We start from the raw sequence: 17,193 nt of genomic DNA, 5'->3' as shown, positions 1-17,193 counted from the left end.
AAACTGTGTCTTAGATAATGCAGGCAGATGATATTCTCACATACTAAAAATGAAGAGGTGGTGAGTGGATCGACAGTGTACTGGTTCTGTGCCTCTTTAGTTTTCTTGGCTTTCCCTCTTGTCCTAAGATGGCTGCTGAAGCTCTCAGAGCATAGCATTCTCCTATGACAATACCAAAGCATGAAAGAAAGGCAGGTGCTTTCTGATTATGTCTCCCTGATCTCACTGGTGAGGAACATCGTTCCCAGGAACACTCAAAAAGACTTTTTTGAATATTTTATTGAGTAGGACTGGGTCACATGGCTACTCAGAGCTACAAGGGAACTGGGAAGCCAGGAACCAGAAGATTCTCTTTCACAGTTGGACATCACGGTTCATCCCCTGATTTGGGGCACTCTGCACATCCTGAAATACAGGTTCTTTTAGCACGGAAAAGGAAATGGCTATTGGGTAAGTAGTCATCCAAATTAACAGCTAACATTGGGACGTATTGTAGAGACAAAGAAAACCATAGAAATGTTTTTTTAGGTCACATTCTCAAAACTAGCCCTATATTGCTAAATGGGCTCTAATAGAGGGCGAAGTCCTCAAAACACGGTGCTATGATTTCTCATTACTTTTTTTTTTTTACATTGAAACCACAACTGCCTTTTTTTTAAATAAAAAATTTACAGCAAACCAAGAAACTGAAGTGAAACCAATTACATTATAGTATCACTAAAGAGAATAAACTGTATGTTTATAGTACTTTATTAACAACAGCTTATGAGGTTTTTTTGGTTATAGAATTAATCCTAACTGTTAAAAATTTATAGAGTACAAAAGATGAAAGGAAAATAAGTGAAAAAATTATCTTCAATTTCACCAATTACTATTATTATTTGATCTAATTATTTTTGATTTTGTTAGACACATGAATACATTTTTTTCATATAAAATTAGGATTTTAGGGACATCTGGGAGGCTCAGCGGTTGAGCAATTCCTTGGCTCAGGGCGTGATCCTGGAGACCTGGGATCGAGTCCCACATCGGCTCCTTGCATGGAACCTGCTTCTCCCTCTGCCTGTGTCTCTGCCTCTCTCTCTCTCTATGTCTCTCCTAAATAAATAAATAAAATCTTTTTGAAAAATAAAAAAATAAAATTAGAATTTTATTGTACAGATACTTCAGTTTTGTATTTTTAGTATTAATCTATGATTTTAAGGTAACAGATTTTTTTTTAAGATTTTATTTATTTATTCATGAGAGATAGAGAGACAGAGAGACAGAGAGAGAGAGAGGAAGGGAGGGGAGAGACACAGGCAGAGGGAGAAGTAGGCTCCATGCAGGGATCACGCCCTGGGCTGAAGGTGGTGCTAAACTGCTGAGCCTCCGGGCTGCCCGGTAACAGATTTTCTTGACTTTTTTGCATTTCTCTCTCCAATGTGTACCTTTTCCTGTGTTAATGAATCAGTTGGGAAAAGTACTTTGTTTTCTTGTAGGAAAATGCTGTAGAAGTTAGTTGATCTAGAGTTCTCTCACTCACTGGCTCTGTGGCCTTGTATAGAAGTTGCTTAACCTTTCTGAACTTCACTTTTCTTATTTATAAAATGAAGATTGTTGAGAATAATAATAATACTGGGTTTTGCTATTTTATAGCAATCTTATGAGGATCAAATATGATAATATACATAAAAATATTTTGTAAATAGTAATTTAATCTGAAAGACAAAATTCAAAGTTAAAAGGAAATTAGTAACTTAATGTTTTCCTTCCTTTTTTTTTTTTTTTTTAAGATTTTATTTATTTATTCATGAGAGACACAGAGAGAGGCAGAGACACAGGCGGTGGGAGAAGCAGGCTCCATGCAAGGAGCCCAATGTAGGACTCAATCCCGGGATTCCAGGATCATTCCCTGGCCAGAAGGCAGACACTCAACCCCTGAGCTACCCAGGTGTCCCTAATGTTTTCCTTCCAAAGCATTAGAAAAAACTTTTTTAAAAACTGCATTATTTTATATTTAGAAGATTAATTGAAAAGACAAGAATTACAGAGAACAAAAACAATCTTATTTCATACTTCAAATAATAAACATAGGAAAAAATAAATACCATAGAAAGGTTTGCTCAAAATTATAAAAACCTTTTTTTTAAAGATTTTATTTATTTATGCATGAGAGACACACACACACACACAGAGAGGCAGAGACACAGGCAGAGGGAGAAGCAGGCTACATGCAGGGAGCCCGACGTGGGACTCGATCCCAGATCTCCAGAATCACGCCGTGGACTGAGGCAGTGCTAAACCACTGAGCCATCAGGGCTGCCCATAAAAACCATTTTTAACATTTTTTTAAGAAGATTTTATTTATTTATATGATAGAGAGCACTAGCAGGGGTTGGGGCATAGGGAGAGGGAAAAGCAGTCTCCCCACTGAGTATAGGGCCCCCCATGGGGCTCCATTCCAGAACCCTGAGATCACGACTTGAGCTGAAATCAGGTGCTCAACTGACTGAGCCACCCACATGCCCCCTCCACCTTTTTTACTTTTATAATGATGTTTGATTCTTCTTCTTTTTTTTTATTCTTCTTATAATAAAATCAATAAATATTCTTACGATAAAAAATTTTAAAAATATGTAGATAGGTTTTTAAAAAAGGAAAAAAGAAAACCCCTTACAATCCAATCATCCAGAAGAAAGTAGGTTAACATTTTGATGTAAACAATTTTGTTTTGAGGGCACCTGGGTGGCTTGGTTGGGCAACTGACTTGATTTTGGCTCCGGTGGTGATTTCAGGATCAGAAGACTGAGCCCAGAGTTGGGCTTTGCGCTTGGCAGGGAGTCTGCTTCTGTCCCTCTCTTTCTGCCCCTCCTTCCCCTTTCTCTCTAAAACGAATAAATAAATCTTTTTTTTTTTTAATTTGCTTTTGATAAGCATCTGAAAACTTAAAATCTTTACTTTGAAAATGTTTTAATAGAAGTTTTGCTTTTAAAAGGCTTAATGGTTAAAAAATAAAAATAAGTATTTATGATTAATCTTGAAATTTTATGTATAATTTTCAGTATCATTTAAACAGAAAGCGCTCATTAAGGAGAATTCACAGAAATAATTCCCTTTTCTCCTAAATGATTAAAAAACTGCACAGCTATAATGATTTAGGTAATAATACTAATAATTAGAACAAAGCAGATTTAGTTTGAAACCAAATGTTGCAATCGTTGACTGCACTTGTCACAAACATGTTTACCTTTAATAAAGCATAAAGCATTTCCCACTACCTCTTTCTTTTTGAGCTCAGGCACTGCATAAGTTTCCCGGAAACCTCACTTTTTTATTTCTGAGTAGTCCTTTATCTTTCCCTTGAGAAGATAAAGCTCTTAGATAGCTTAGGATATCTTTCTCAGCCATGATTTGCATTTTAAAGGAAATTTAAGACAGAACTTCTAAGAGGTTTAGTGCAAAAACCTCTGGAATCCCTTGTTTTTGGAGACCGCAAGGAAGTGGAATTTGCATCTGGTTGGAATCGTCTAAATATGACCCTGTAGAATGAGTGATGAGGAAGATGACTTCGCAAGGTTCAGCTGTGGTTCAGTAATTGTCCTCTGAGAATCAACTGCTATAAAATCACTGGGTATTATGCAAAACACATTTCTGCTGAAGCAGTGACAAGGGTCTTTGGAGAAAACTTGGGTAGACTTGCCCAATGCAGACAAAAACAACAGCAACGATTTTTCTACATAAATGATAAATGCTTATTATAGAAAATTTGGGATATATAGAAAGGAAAAAGGAAAACATAAAAATCACTTGTGTCTTGTTATCCAGAGGTTACGTCTAATTAACACTTGCATATGTGTATATAGTAAGTTGAATTCAAATTCAAATTTGGTATTGTGCTCTTTTTATTGAACGTCATATTGTGAGTACCTTCCCATTTCATTATATATATTTTTATTTATACTGACCTGAAATTGCTTCCTTCTTTAGACTGAGCCACTAGAAGCAAAGGAATTAAAGTAGTACCTTCCAGAAGAAAGTTGTTGAGTCTACTGCACACATCTGTCTCTCTTTCACTGTACCTATGACTATTTTTCCAGATAAGCAATGCTAACTGGCATCAAGTCTCAGCTGGATGACACGATGTTTTGTTTTTTTTAATCTATGGACCTAATTGCACTTTTTAGATAAGTACAAATTTTCACGAAGATGTTTCAAGCTAGTTCTCTCCGTGAATATTGCATCAGTAATAAAGTGAATGGAATTCACCATTTTTGCTTAGTTGGCTCAACATTTATCATTTGAGCAGTGGGTATTTCTAAGACAAGAAGTTAATCGGTAAGGAAGAAGGAATACGTTAATCTGAATCTGGTCTCCCAAAGCTTGGGCCAAATAATTCCAGATTTGCTAACAGGTCAAATATAGAATTTTTTACTGAAGTAAACACCAGCTTAAGGAATATGCTACTTTCTGGAGAGGTTAAAGAGGTCCCCAGTTGATCTTTTCAACCATTTTTAAAAAAGGATTCTTTATTCATTTCAGAGAGAGGGAGAGAAAGAGCATGAGAAGGGGGGAGGGGCAAAGAGAGAGGGAGAAGTAGACTCCCCGCTGAGCAGGGAGCCCACCCTGGGACTCAGTCCTAGGACCCTGGGATCATGACCTGAGCCAAAGGCAGATGTTTAACTGACTGAACCACCCAGGTGTCCATTTTTAGTGAGAGAATGGTATCTTTTTTTTTTTTTTTTATGATAGTCATACAGAGAGAGAGAGAGAGGCAGAGACATAGGCAGAGGGAGAAGCAGGCTCCATGCACCGGGAGCCCGACGTGGGATTCGATCCCGGGTCTCCAGGATCGCGCCCTGGGCCAAAGGCAGGCGCCAAACCGCTGCGCCACCCAGGGATCCCGAGAATGGTATCTTAAGAACAAAAACATGGGACTACATTCATTCAAAGCTAAAAATCTACATACAAACTGGGTCTTTGTGCAACTGCTATATGTAATTAAAACACCACTGGTCATCTTATTTTCAGCTCATAACAAACATATCCTGAATTCCTTGTGTTCATTACTTGTTCCTGTAAGATTCATTTTATTCATTGAAGAGAACCACCTGTTCAAATTATGAACTAACAAGCCCTATCAATTCTAGTTTGTGTGATTTTCAGAAGACAGAACCAAGTCTCTTTTATATATCAGTGCGTATCTGTAACCACTTCCAGAACTTTGTTCGGGAGTGCAGGTGAAGACATTTTTACATTTGTCCTTCACGTTGTCAGCACCACTATTTAGTAGTGCCTGAAATTTCTCTGGCCTGTTTATAGAGTGGTGACAGCTAATACAAATAGCATCTAAAAATGAATGTGTCCAAAACTCATGCCTATACACAAAAAAGCAGGAAATGAGAGGCATTCTTGGAAAAGACAAAAGAAGCAAAGAACCATTCTTTAAAAGCACAAGGAACATTGAGAGGGCAAAGGAAAATACTTCTGTTTTTTTTTTTGGATGAGAATAATGACAACTCTTGAAAAATCAATCTTTTTCAATAAGGCATGTAGAATCCAGGCAAACAGGCTGGCTACCAGCCTGGGGTAGCCATCTGATGTGAGAGACCTGACTGAGAACTAATATTTAAGTGATATAGATGTATCCTGTCATTACGGATACTGAAGATACTGGCAAAATTCAACTGACTACCATCGCAAAAGTGATTTATGGTACCAGGTCATGCCATTTATTGCCTGGGCAATCTTGAACCAGATACTTAAGCTTTCTCTGCCTCCGTTTCCTCCTCTGCAAATGGAGATAACCATGGTACCTACCTCATACTTGTTAGGATGATTAAGTAAAAAAAAAAAAAAAAAGCACATAAAGCATTTCACTGGAACATGTTAAATGCTCAGTAAATAGTAGGCCAAGTGTGACTGTTGTTCTTAAATTATTATCATGAGTGGGTTAAAAGGAGCATGAGAGCATAGTAAGCTGAAGGCCAATGCAGCTTTGTGGCACTGTCATGAAAAGTTCCCACCACCCTGAAACTTTCCACTAGGTATTTAGCTTTGGTCATATATCTTTCTAGATGTCAACAGTCCATCATGAAATGACTTGCAAGGATTCAGAGCAGAGTCAGAAAGGGCAGAAAGCTGAGAGAAGTAAGCACAGTGGAGGGCCGAGGCCAAGAGGTGAGCACCCACAAGATCCCTACTTCTAGTTGGGATGGACCTCCTCCCAAAGATGTGTAGTTGGCTCCTCCACCCCACTGCAGGCACATGAGGAAGCAGGGCTTCCAGCAACGAGCAGAAGGCAAATGCTCATTAAACCTGGGTATGGATGCTGATGTTAAGGACCATTGAACATTAAAATCACTATTGGGTATTTTAAAAAACAGACTTTACCTCCTTCCTCTTCTCTGTGAGGACTTTCCTGAATTTCGTATTTGGATATGCACCTCGTCCAAGCGTTCTATCCCTCTTTTCTGCTTTATTTTTCTTCCTAATAATTAGCACAGTGGAACATAGTCTATTACTAATTTATCATGTTCATTGCCAGTCTCTCCAGTAGATGCAAACTCAAGAGAGCAGGCTCTTTTATTTTTGTGGTTGTTCTTGTTCACTGCTGTCTCCTCAGGGCCTAGGATAGTGCTTGATAAATAGTGGAGCAAGTGTTCAATAAATATTTGTTGAATGAGAAAAGAAGGGACAAATTTCACTTAAGGAGTTTGTAGTGTACGAACAGAGGACCTCAGAAGGTCTGTCTGAAGATTCTGGGATTTTCTAATTATGCATAAGCATAAAGTACTGTTAAGAACTTGATTTTAAAACTTCTAGATCTTTAGGGTGCCTGGCTCAGTTGATAGAGCATGTGACTCTTGATCTCGGGGTCGTGAGTTTGAGCCCCTGGTGGGAGTAGATTACATTTTAAAAATTCTAGATTCCTTTAAACTGTTGAGACAATAAACACATGACGTGAGAATCCTATGCATGATATGTAAGGTTGTATGACTTTATCAACCAGAATTTGGGCACTGGCAAAGCTTCTCAAATGATGAAATTTAACACTTGTTATTCAAGGAGGAGATGGGGTGGAGGAGATACACTCCAGAAGGCGAAAGTGCAAAACAGGTGTGGCTAATAATAGCCAGCATGTAATGAGCGTCTACTAAATTTCAAGGACTCAACAGCTTTTTAATAAAATCCTTCTAAGATAGATATTATTATACCTACTTTCCAGACGGGAAGATCAGGGCCTTATCCTTGCAATTAAATGGAGATGGGATTTGAATCTTGCTTTGTCTGAATTCAAATGTATACTTTCTCTGACATTTCAGGTTGCCCCCGGGGTGCAGGCTTTAACTTGTTCCTTCCAGAACTGTGCGGGAGATCTGTTATTTTGAAGAGATGGCAAGTTAGCACTCATCGGTCTCTGCCTTATAACTGAAACATTTGCTCTGAGCATTTGCTCAGAGCAACCCCCGCTCTGAGCAGGTGTGCTGAGTTGCAGTTACCCTGTGATGTTTGTGCCCAAACTGAAGATCCCTATCAAGGCAACGAGTAAAATATGAATGTGAGAAGAAGTGGTGATGGCCTTCTTCTTCCTCTTTTTAAAACAAATCAGAATTTCGACATCAGAGTGAATGTTGTGCCCTTTGCACGGGTCCCCTGGGAGTTTAATGCACTTGACCCAAAGATGCTGCTCTTACATCATGTTTCAAGCTGGTCTTCTGGATTTTCTCTGAGCCCGAGGCACATTACTTTACATTTCTTCAATGATAGCAAGCCTTTGTCCTTTTCGGGTGGATGTGATTTGGGGAGACAGCCCTTTGGAGCTTCATCCAGTGAATAAGGTGGGTGACCAAGGCAGATTATATTTGGAGTTAAAAACACTTGTGAGCAGCGTGGAGTGATTCTGGTTTTCTTTTTGTAATTTACTAACCCGTGTCAGAAGGATATTGTACAAAGGTTCTCAGAGTGCTTTGACTCATGCCTGCAGTGTTGGGAAAGTGCCTCAACTGCCAAGCAACTGCTTTGAAGGGTAATGGTCATCTGACTACATCAGCCCTAGGCTGACAGGTAAAGAAAGAAAAGTACCATAGCTTTACAGCCACAGCTTGAATGACTACTTTGGGTGCTATCATCTTCTGCAACAAGAGCCTGCATCATTCTGAGTTATGGCTCTGCAATAAAAAGAACCAGGATATAAATGTTTGCTAGATCCACATAGTTATACAGAGCAAACAAACCCGGTTAAAAATTGGCAGCTCAATCCCAAAAACCTTATATGCGCTAAACAAGAGCAGCGTGTTACATTACAACAGTCGAAGAGAAGATAAATGATGAGAAGAACAGCGGGGGAAATGATGGTTCTGGCAATAAGAGGGGAGCTAGAAGATGCTTGAGATGATATTCTTATCTGGGGAGGGCGGCTGTTGTTTATAAGGAGTTAAGATGGGTGAAGGAGAAATTGTTCATGTGATTTCCAAGCTGGTGGCATTTTAAGATATCTTAATTTTAGAATTTTAAAGGGCATTTTACAGGAATGTATTTTGCTCCCATGTCTTTACATCAGAATTAAGCTCTTTCTCTTACAAAGGGCTAACATTTTACAATCCCCTTCGTGAAATCTTTCAATCAGAAGGAACGTGTGTTTTGGTTTAATACAGTTATCACACAATGGGGAGCTGGGTAAGAATAATCACAATATGACTAATGCCCTAGGTTTCAAAGCATTCAGATGAGGTTTTAATACATATTTTCCATCTCCAGAATCCAGTGCAATATTTTATCTTATTAGGTAGCATATCACAGGTGAGGGTCTGTGTAAACATTAAAAGCTACCCACTAAATCTAAATCATCTCAGTTAATAAGTTAATAGTAAGAAGAAGGGGGAGACATCTTACTAATCCAGGGTAGAAATAGTTTAGTAAATGATTGGTGTCGCAAGGTTTCTGAGATTTTACTATTTGCTATGATTATCACTGTCATTAAGGGTTCTTTTTGGAATAAACGGCAAAGCGCCTTGGCAATGGGCAAGAATACCACTTATGCATGAGTCCAGGGTACACAGATGGTTGTCTTATTATGTACATAAAAATCCTCAGTAAAAGAGGTCCTTGTTCTTAGGACAGACACCATTAAGGAGAAAACAGACTGTGCTTCTACCAAATCAGAGGGCATTTCAAATGAAGGTATTTTGAGAAAGCAGATCCTGATCTTTACCGGATTGTGTTTGCCTGGGAATCTCAGACGAGCACCCAGGAGACATAAAATGGGCTTGTGGCCCTCGGGGGCTCTGGCTGCCTCTCCCTCCCCACAGTGGCCCAGCTCCCTCCGTGGGTAGACAGCGGGGTGAAGCATCAGGACAGCTGGATGGGGTAAATCTCTGTTCCGTGTTTCATAGGCCAGAGTTTCTTCAACCAGCTGAGGACTCCTTGGCCATAAGACATATTTGAAAATGTTTACCACTTAGAGCTACTGCAAGGTTTCGATGAGAGAATATGTCTTCGTTCAGCAAATGGTTCTTGCGTGACTGACGAGTCCATGCCTGAGATACACCAGGGAGCAAGGCCAGGCCCCTTGAGGGCCTTGGAAGTGGACTTTACAAGGCTTGTTTGGTGGGGGCTCTGGCAGTGGCAGCTTGGGTGGTGTAGCAGCTCATGGGAAGTAGGATCCCAGACTATGGCTTATAACAAGGGACAGTTCCCTACCAGGAACCCCATGCCCCTGGCTTCCTTCCTGCCCACCACTCTGAATTCCCTAGGATCTCCCCCCACCTCGGTCCCAAGGCTGGATTATGTAGCATCAGAACAGACACTCCGAGAGGTTTGTGTGTGTGTGTGTGTGTGTGTGTGTGTCTGTGAGCATGTGGTATGTACACGTATTTTAAGTCATTTGCTTCCACCCCTCAATACTACCCCTGTCTATTAACAAAATGAGGGGGAGAAATCGAGAAAGAGAGAGAGAGAGAGATACGGAAACACAGAGAGAGATTGGGAGAGAACCAAAAAGAGAGATTTCCAGAAAGGGAAGAAACTTAGATTCCTCTCCCCAACCCACTCTCACCCCCAGCAAGAAAACCCCCTCTGGGATTAAACTGTATGTGGAGATGAAAGGTGTGGAAGAGGCTAAAGGAGAAACTTTGTCATATCAGGAGCAGGAGGAAGCACAAAGTCTACACGAGAACACCAGAAATGACAATTACCGTACACACAGGGAGCCAGGCCATCAGAGGAAAAGAGGTCAGGCAGGGAGCCCTGAGTCAAAGGGGAGTCTCGCAACCAGACACAGCAATGCCCTTCCCAGCACCATCCAGGAGGCAGTGGGAATGCTTGGACCGTCGGACACACCCCACCTAGCCTGACCCTGGGAGTTCACGTGTTCCCTTTGGTGGAGAAAATGTATAAGGCCCGAGGCCTCTGCCTGTGGCACCTCTTGCTTTTTTTTTTTTTTTTAAAGATTTCATTTATTTATTTATTCATGAGACACACACACACACACACACACACACACACACAGAGAGAGAGAGGCAGAGACACAGGCAGAAGCAGGCTCCATGCAGAGAGCCCGACGTGGGACTTGATCCACAGTCTCCAGGATCACGCCCTGGGCTGAAGGCGGCACCAACCCTCTGAGCCACTGGGACTACCTGGCACCTCTGGCTTTGTGTCTCAAAGGGCAGAGTCTCGTCTCACCTTCTACAACAGGTGGAGAAGGGACTGTCCATGCAGGTGGCTGTCCTTGTCTGACTCCCTTGCTGTCTCAAGGGACGAGGGCACAGAAAGCCCCTGGGTCTCTTGCTGGAAGTGTGACCAATTTTGAACTCTTTGCCGCCCCCAATCTTGTAGAAGATTGAATGAAAAAACTCTTCTAGCCCCCATTTTCTACAGAAAGTCTGAAATTGATCTTCATCTCTGCATTAAATTGGCGCCTCCCGCAGCGTGAGGGCCCGTGCACCCTGTATTAACCACCGCCTTCCGGCACACCCTCCCCTACTTGCGCCCTGGGATTGCATTTCGTCAACTCTTTCGGGAGATGAAATCAGCCTACATGGAGAAACAGCGTAAGGGACCACCCTACAAAACTTGTTGCTGGCGGGGTTTAGTGTAAGGACAGTGTTTCATTTCAGCCTGGACGTCCTCTCTATGAGGATCCAGAGGCCACATTTCCCTCTAGTCTCAGCATCCTGAGCAGCACAGTCATTTTATTGACGGAGCACTCGATTTTTTATGTGGTAGAATTTGACATCTTGTATGGTTGCTTGAAAGCTTAGAACCACATGGCATTTATTTTCTGCACCAACCTCACCTCTGGTTTTAGAATTTTTGTCTTCATTTCTCTTGGCGTCATCTTTTCATTTCTCATTTTTTTTTATTGGTTTTATTTTGCTAAGGTGTATGTATCTTTACAAGCTGCCCTAAATCTTTTGATGAACAAAACCAGAGGTGACTAAAGGATGCACAACCCCTATGTTCCACTTACCTAATGATATCATGACGGTGATCTGGCTTTCCACGGAGAATAAGGCACTTGTCAGAGAGCTCAAGGATCTCGCCTGGCAAATTGAGTTCTTACTGCACGTTGGCAAATTAACACTTGGGTTCACGTAATAACCTCTTATGGGCTTAGTGAGTGTGTGTCCCTCTCTGAGAATGCTCACCTTGCACCATTTAGGCCGGCCACTGCCGCACTCTAGACATATTAGTCCTCCTCAACTCCCTGGAACATGGCAAACTCTTTCCTATCTCAAGGACTCTGCACATACAAGTGCCTCTGCTTGGAAGGTCCTTCCTCCCACTCTCTCCAGGCCTCTCCTTCTCATTATTAGAGTAGCAGCGGCATGTTAGGCTGATGGGGGCCGGGGTGGGGGGCGGGAGGCATATTAACACCCAGGCTCCAACCCAGACAAATTAAACTAGAATCTCTAGGGGTGGAGTCTAGGCACTGCTGTTTTTTAAAAACTTCCCAGATGATTCTAATTTTTAGCTGGGGCCGAGAATCATGGTTGCAGGTCTCGGCTTAAATTTAAGTTAGCTTCTCAAAGAGGCCCTCCTGGACTACTTGTAGGACATAGAGATTGTCTTGCTGTTTAGCTTAGCTTCTTCTCTGCTTCCTTTGTAATAATCATTACAATTTGTAATTATTACATTTATTTGAATGGTTTAGTCTAGCCTCCACCCCCACTCCCTGCCTTCTGCCCTCCCCCCTCCCCAGTTTTCCCCCGCCAACTAGGACATAGGTGCTGTGAGGACAGCAAATATATCTGTCTTGGTCTCTGTGCTTTTTCTTCAGTGTACAGTGAACAGTGTTCAGTGTACAGTGTCAGACACATAACAGTTTCCTGAATTTACAATGACGAGGATAATCCTCAAATGATGCTACTGGTCTGCGGGGTCTCCTGGAAGTCAGTGAGGCTCCTCGGAATATTACAAGAGAATCTACGTCAATGCTCAGGGGCTATTTTAACTGGTAAACGGTTGCATACACTTCCCATTGACCTGACTCCTGTGTCCCAGGATTTTTCCAGTGAGATCTATAAATAAATCCTGATTCAGAGCACCTCCTTTGTGTGCATGTCCTTCTCCTTCCCTTGATCTTAACCATTCTGAGTGAGAGATGCACCTTGCTGATCTCTGTGTTCTCACCTACTTCAGCACCCGGCACCAAATCCTACACAAAATTACTGGCTCTACAGGTAGCTGTTGACTTGAATGGAGTTTGCTTTATCTTCACGGCACATAGATATTTTGACTAAGATTTTCACTAAGATTTCAAGGATTTGAGGCATGGGGCATTGTGAGCATATCATGAAAGTTAAATTTGTTGGTCTAGGCAATCTCACCATAATCTACATGCAGATGGTCTCTACACACCTGGATTGCACAAAAGTTAAAAAAAAAAGTAAATTTGTGTTTGGAGGCAAATAATGAAACTGTGAGGAGTCTGAAAACGACTCAGTCACCTACCTCATAACACAGGTGCTGGTCCAAAAAAGGGTGAATTCCTGGTGGTGCTGCTTGAGCTCTCACTCTGGCTGAGTCAGTTCTTTCTAAATTATTGTTTGATAGTTATTAATAAATCAAAGAAAAACAAACCATCCACCTACTGTTTTCCCTCCATAGTTGGTATGTTCCCCAAGTTGATGTGTATGTTCTAAGGTGCTTTTTTCCCCTAAGTTGAAATTAACTAAGACCAGTTAGAGAGGTGGACACTTTTTTTTCCCCCTTTTTTTCTGCTTGCTTTCACTTCCTTAAGGAATCATCTGGATTTTTCATTCTTCCTTTCCTCAGTTTTACATTGGTGATTTGTTGGTGGGAAATGGAGAGGCCTCTTATTTCGGCAAGTTTTCATATTGTCATGGAGAGAAATGCACGTGCGAGTGCACAGACGCTCACACACACACACACACACACACACACACACGGGTAAACCCACACAAATGAAATCCCCTCTTCAGAGAAGCCAGCTACAGGAAATTGACTTATGCACAGGAACTTGCTAATCTCACTCGTCACATTCTGATGGTTCCTGCCACCTCAGTCACTGAGCACACTAAACTCAACCATCTTGGGTTGAATTCTCTTCCAGCTCACCTCTTATATTTTTAGTTCTTCTAAAGTGTAACAGTTATATTCTTGGGGAGGAAGAAAAAGTTGATCCCAGAAGGAAATCATAACAGTAAAAGGGCTTGGACAGCTTTTGCGTTTACTTACCTGCATTGAACAAATTGACATCCGGAGTCAGTCATTTTCGTGTCAAGAAACATCTTCGGCATTCTACAATAGGTAAGGCTTTGGCTTCTTTAAAAATACTTTCTTCTTTAAAAATTTTCCTTCTTTAAAAAGAAAGCTCTCCAGTGTATTTAGTTTTTACTCTGGGCTAAACACAGTAATTATCTTGTGCTACCTGTTGTAAAGTATGAAACCATATTAAGGAGGGAAGGGGACTTGCTCTGGTATCCAACTCTCCCCCGACCCCCGCCATGCTAACAAGATGCATATAGTTTTTTCAATGTTACAAGTTATAATAGTTGGCTTTTGTTTTTTTCAGATATTCTCCTAGAGAATCCAAATGCTTGTGACTGTAACTGAATTCAAATATTTGGGTAGTTTAAATATCACCCTATGCTTGAGAAGTAAATGTAAAGATCCTTTCAGTTATACAAATAAGAGTTTTAAAATTTTCTAAATCAGAAAAGAAACCAACCAAAATCCTGATGATGAGGATTTGGATCTGGGATTCCTAGTTCGTCTGTTTCACCTATGGACAATACTCAAATCCTCTTTCTACAAGTGGTATATGATGCATACGGATTTATTTTTAAGTTAAATTAAGTTTTTGAGGGGATTTGATTCGGAGACATGCTGTGAGGTATCATCCATAGCCTGGATTATATAGCTAAATAAAGCTAGAGAAACCACTAGTTTTAGGAGCTTTTCCTAAGTTAAAGCTGCCATTGAAATATTCAAACAAGCAACAAATAGTCAATAATCACTTATTGATTCCAAGCTACTGCTGTGGAGGATATAAAAGACATATGAGGAATTCTCTACCCGAAGGAACAAGGAACTTAGAGTCTAGTAACTGTGGTGAGAAGTAAAATTTAGGAAGCAGAGCAAGATGAGAACTGAGTGAATACTGGGATGATGTGGGCTGTAAGTTATAGGAGTTCCAAGAAGAGGGTTTGAGGGTAAGCTAGAGTGGGCCTGGAAGACCTGGCCTTGGAAGGACATGAGATTTGAGCAGGTGGAGAAAGGGGAGATTAATTCAACAGGAGGACTGTATGGGTAAAGGCACAAAGGTGGTATCGACGGGATGAGCAGTCCAGTTGAGGAGACTGGCCCCCAAAAGAAGAAAGTTTATTTTTACACATTTTCAGGAAATAAGCTTGGAATATTCAGATGTAGATGGGTTACAGAGGACTCTGAGAGGCTGCTGAGCAGAACAGATGCCTTTCAATAGCGTTCTGGTCTTTTTATGCCATCAGGTTCCTCTCCTCAGCTTTCACAGCTCGCACAGAATTCCAGGTGACAGGGAGCCCAGAGATCCTTGCCGCTTCATGTTGGGGCTACTTTATTCATCTCCACGTGTGTGATCTTCCACTTGTCTTCCCCCCACTGTCTTCCCTTACTACACCATTTATATGGAGAAAAGTTCGTGTGGCTGGGGGCTCCTGTGACCTCCATTTCTGGTTATTACATGTCAATCACCCAGTATTAAAGTGGCCTTCCTCTTGGGAGGATGAGTTGGTTGACAGAGCGAGTTTCTAGTCTTCAAAAGCCAGTCCAAAAATTCCACGAAATATGTGTTGTTTCCTTTGCATATCTGAATGAGATGTTATAGATTAGCTGGTACTTTTTAACCTGAACTGTGAAAACTTTGCATCCATCTAATAACAAAAATACAGTCTAGTGAACCAGAACCCAGACTTTGGAGCCAGATTACTTTGTGTTGAATCCGGTACTGTTGCTTCTGAGCTGTAGGAACCTCAGACACACATTCTTCAATCCTCAGATTAAAAGCAAGTATTTGTAAAGTAGCTTTAATAACTGAAAATACCTATGTCAGAGTTGTTGTAAGGATAAAATTGAGATAAAAAATATGTAAAGCATTTAGCCTAGTGCCAGGTATAAAATAAACTGTCAAGAAATGCAGCTATTGTAATTGTTATTAAGGACTTGGTGGGGATACGAGAGTGAAGATGATATGGTCCCTGGTTGGGAACAAGATATCTGTAAAGGGACTCTTTTAATGCCAGTGTTCCTTTCAAAGGAAAATGGGGCTAATGGATGAAAGCTGGAAATTAATGTTTTTTGACCCCTAAGTAAGGAATAAGCACATGGCTGGCTATTTTATAGTAATAATGTATATGAAAAAAGGAAAACAAGATGAGAAACTGATTTTTTAAGCCTTTCCATGTCTGGTTGTTGGACTTATAAGACAACTCTCTTAGTCACTGCTGTGTTAATTGTGAACATCTGGGCCTGAGATTGCTCCCTGAATGCTTTGGGTGGAATTTTAGAGGCGTTTTTGGCATTAGGGGCAGAGGGTGGCTCTTCTTTGTCCAGCTTAAATTAAATTATTTAATTTTATGGTATTTTAATTTTTGTGCTAGCAAGGCATAGCCAAAAATCTATTTCTATTCATTGACTATTTTGACAAAGAGTGCCCAAAGTGCTTATATGGGTTCTAGATGCTTGGGTTTTGGGTGACCCAGGATTGAAAAGCATCCTGCTTTCCTGTTTCACTCTCCAGACTAGAGACAAACATCCCATTAAAAAAAATGCAAATATGGTCAATATGTTCATTATACAGGGGTTTCTAAATTATATGTACAGATTACCTTGGTCAAATAGTAATATTGTTTCCCTTCTAGAGCCCTACTAGTAACAGAAGGGAGGAAAGTTTGGGGCTTTGTGTATGCGAAGGAGTGAGCCCAAGTCTGGATGGGATGCCAAAGTGGAGCATGACAGAAGGCAGCATGATGGTAGAGGATGCTGGGGTGGGCAATACAACCAAGGAGGGTGTCCAAGAGGCAGGTGGATAGGTGCCAGAAACAAAATCTCCTCCTATGTGGCTCTTTAGTCATTTAACTCAAGCAGCTGCTTGAAACTTCGAGCAACCTCTTGGTGCTTTGCATACGAACATGTACTATTCCCTGGATATGAACAGTTGTTCAGAGATGATTTGTTTTATTTGGTTCTGGCCTGGAATCATAGGTCCTAAAGCTGGCTGGACATCAAAACCACTTGGGGGAGTTTTTAAAAACTAGTAATTCTCATGTATCGCATCACAGCCCTGGGATTTGGTCCAAGAATCTGTGATAATCAGTACAAACACTTTCCCCCAGGTGACTTGGAGGCAGTTGTTCTATAGGTGAGCATTTGAAAGTCATTTATCCAGAACTCTTTTATCAAGATGCCAAGCACCAAGATGGTAAGTTTAGTAAGTCCTGAAATGAGGCAAAATGATCTCTTTGTTGTGATTAATATCAACATACAAAAGTATTTTCCTTTTTTTTTTTTTTTTAAGATTTCATTTATTTACTCATGAGAGACACAGAGAGAGGGAGAGACATAGGCAGAGGGAGAAGCAGGCTTCCTGCAGGGAGCCTGATGCAGGACTCGATCCCAGGATCCCAGGATTACGCCCTGAACCAAAGGCAAATGTTCAACCACTGAGACACCCAGGTGCCTCTTTGTTTTGAATTTATTTCTTAGGAG

The 17,193-nt window shown here is 41.0% G+C and overlaps 1 protein-coding gene across 5 annotated transcripts in view; it reads left to right on the top strand.

Annotated features, from left to right (window-relative positions):
* The first annotated feature begins 313 nt into the window (after positions 1–313).
* The window catches only part of RHOH (ras homolog family member H), a 54,217-nt gene continuing 37,337 nt past the window's right edge, over positions 314–17,193 (top strand). For 2 of the 5 annotated variants that reach the window (XM_072806966.1, XM_072806989.1), the window contains exons 1-2: positions 13,292–13,755; positions 16,821–16,906. The gene's annotated coding sequence lies outside the window, so the exon portion shown is untranslated. Of the gene's footprint in view, positions 451–7,304; positions 7,821–13,291; positions 13,756–16,820; positions 16,907–17,193 lie in introns of those variants that run through there. The other 3 variants (XM_072806961.1, XM_072806951.1, XM_072806964.1) reach the window with 2 other exon arrangements.

The sequence above is a fragment of the Canis lupus genome, chromosome 2 (assembly GCF_048164855.1).
Source record: "Canis lupus baileyi chromosome 2, mCanLup2.hap1, whole genome shotgun sequence".
NCBI classification, from domain to species: Eukaryota; Metazoa; Chordata; class Mammalia; order Carnivora; family Canidae; genus Canis; species Canis lupus.
The sequence above is the reverse complement of the archived record's forward strand: the minus strand, read 5'-3'. Positions and strand labels throughout refer to the sequence as shown.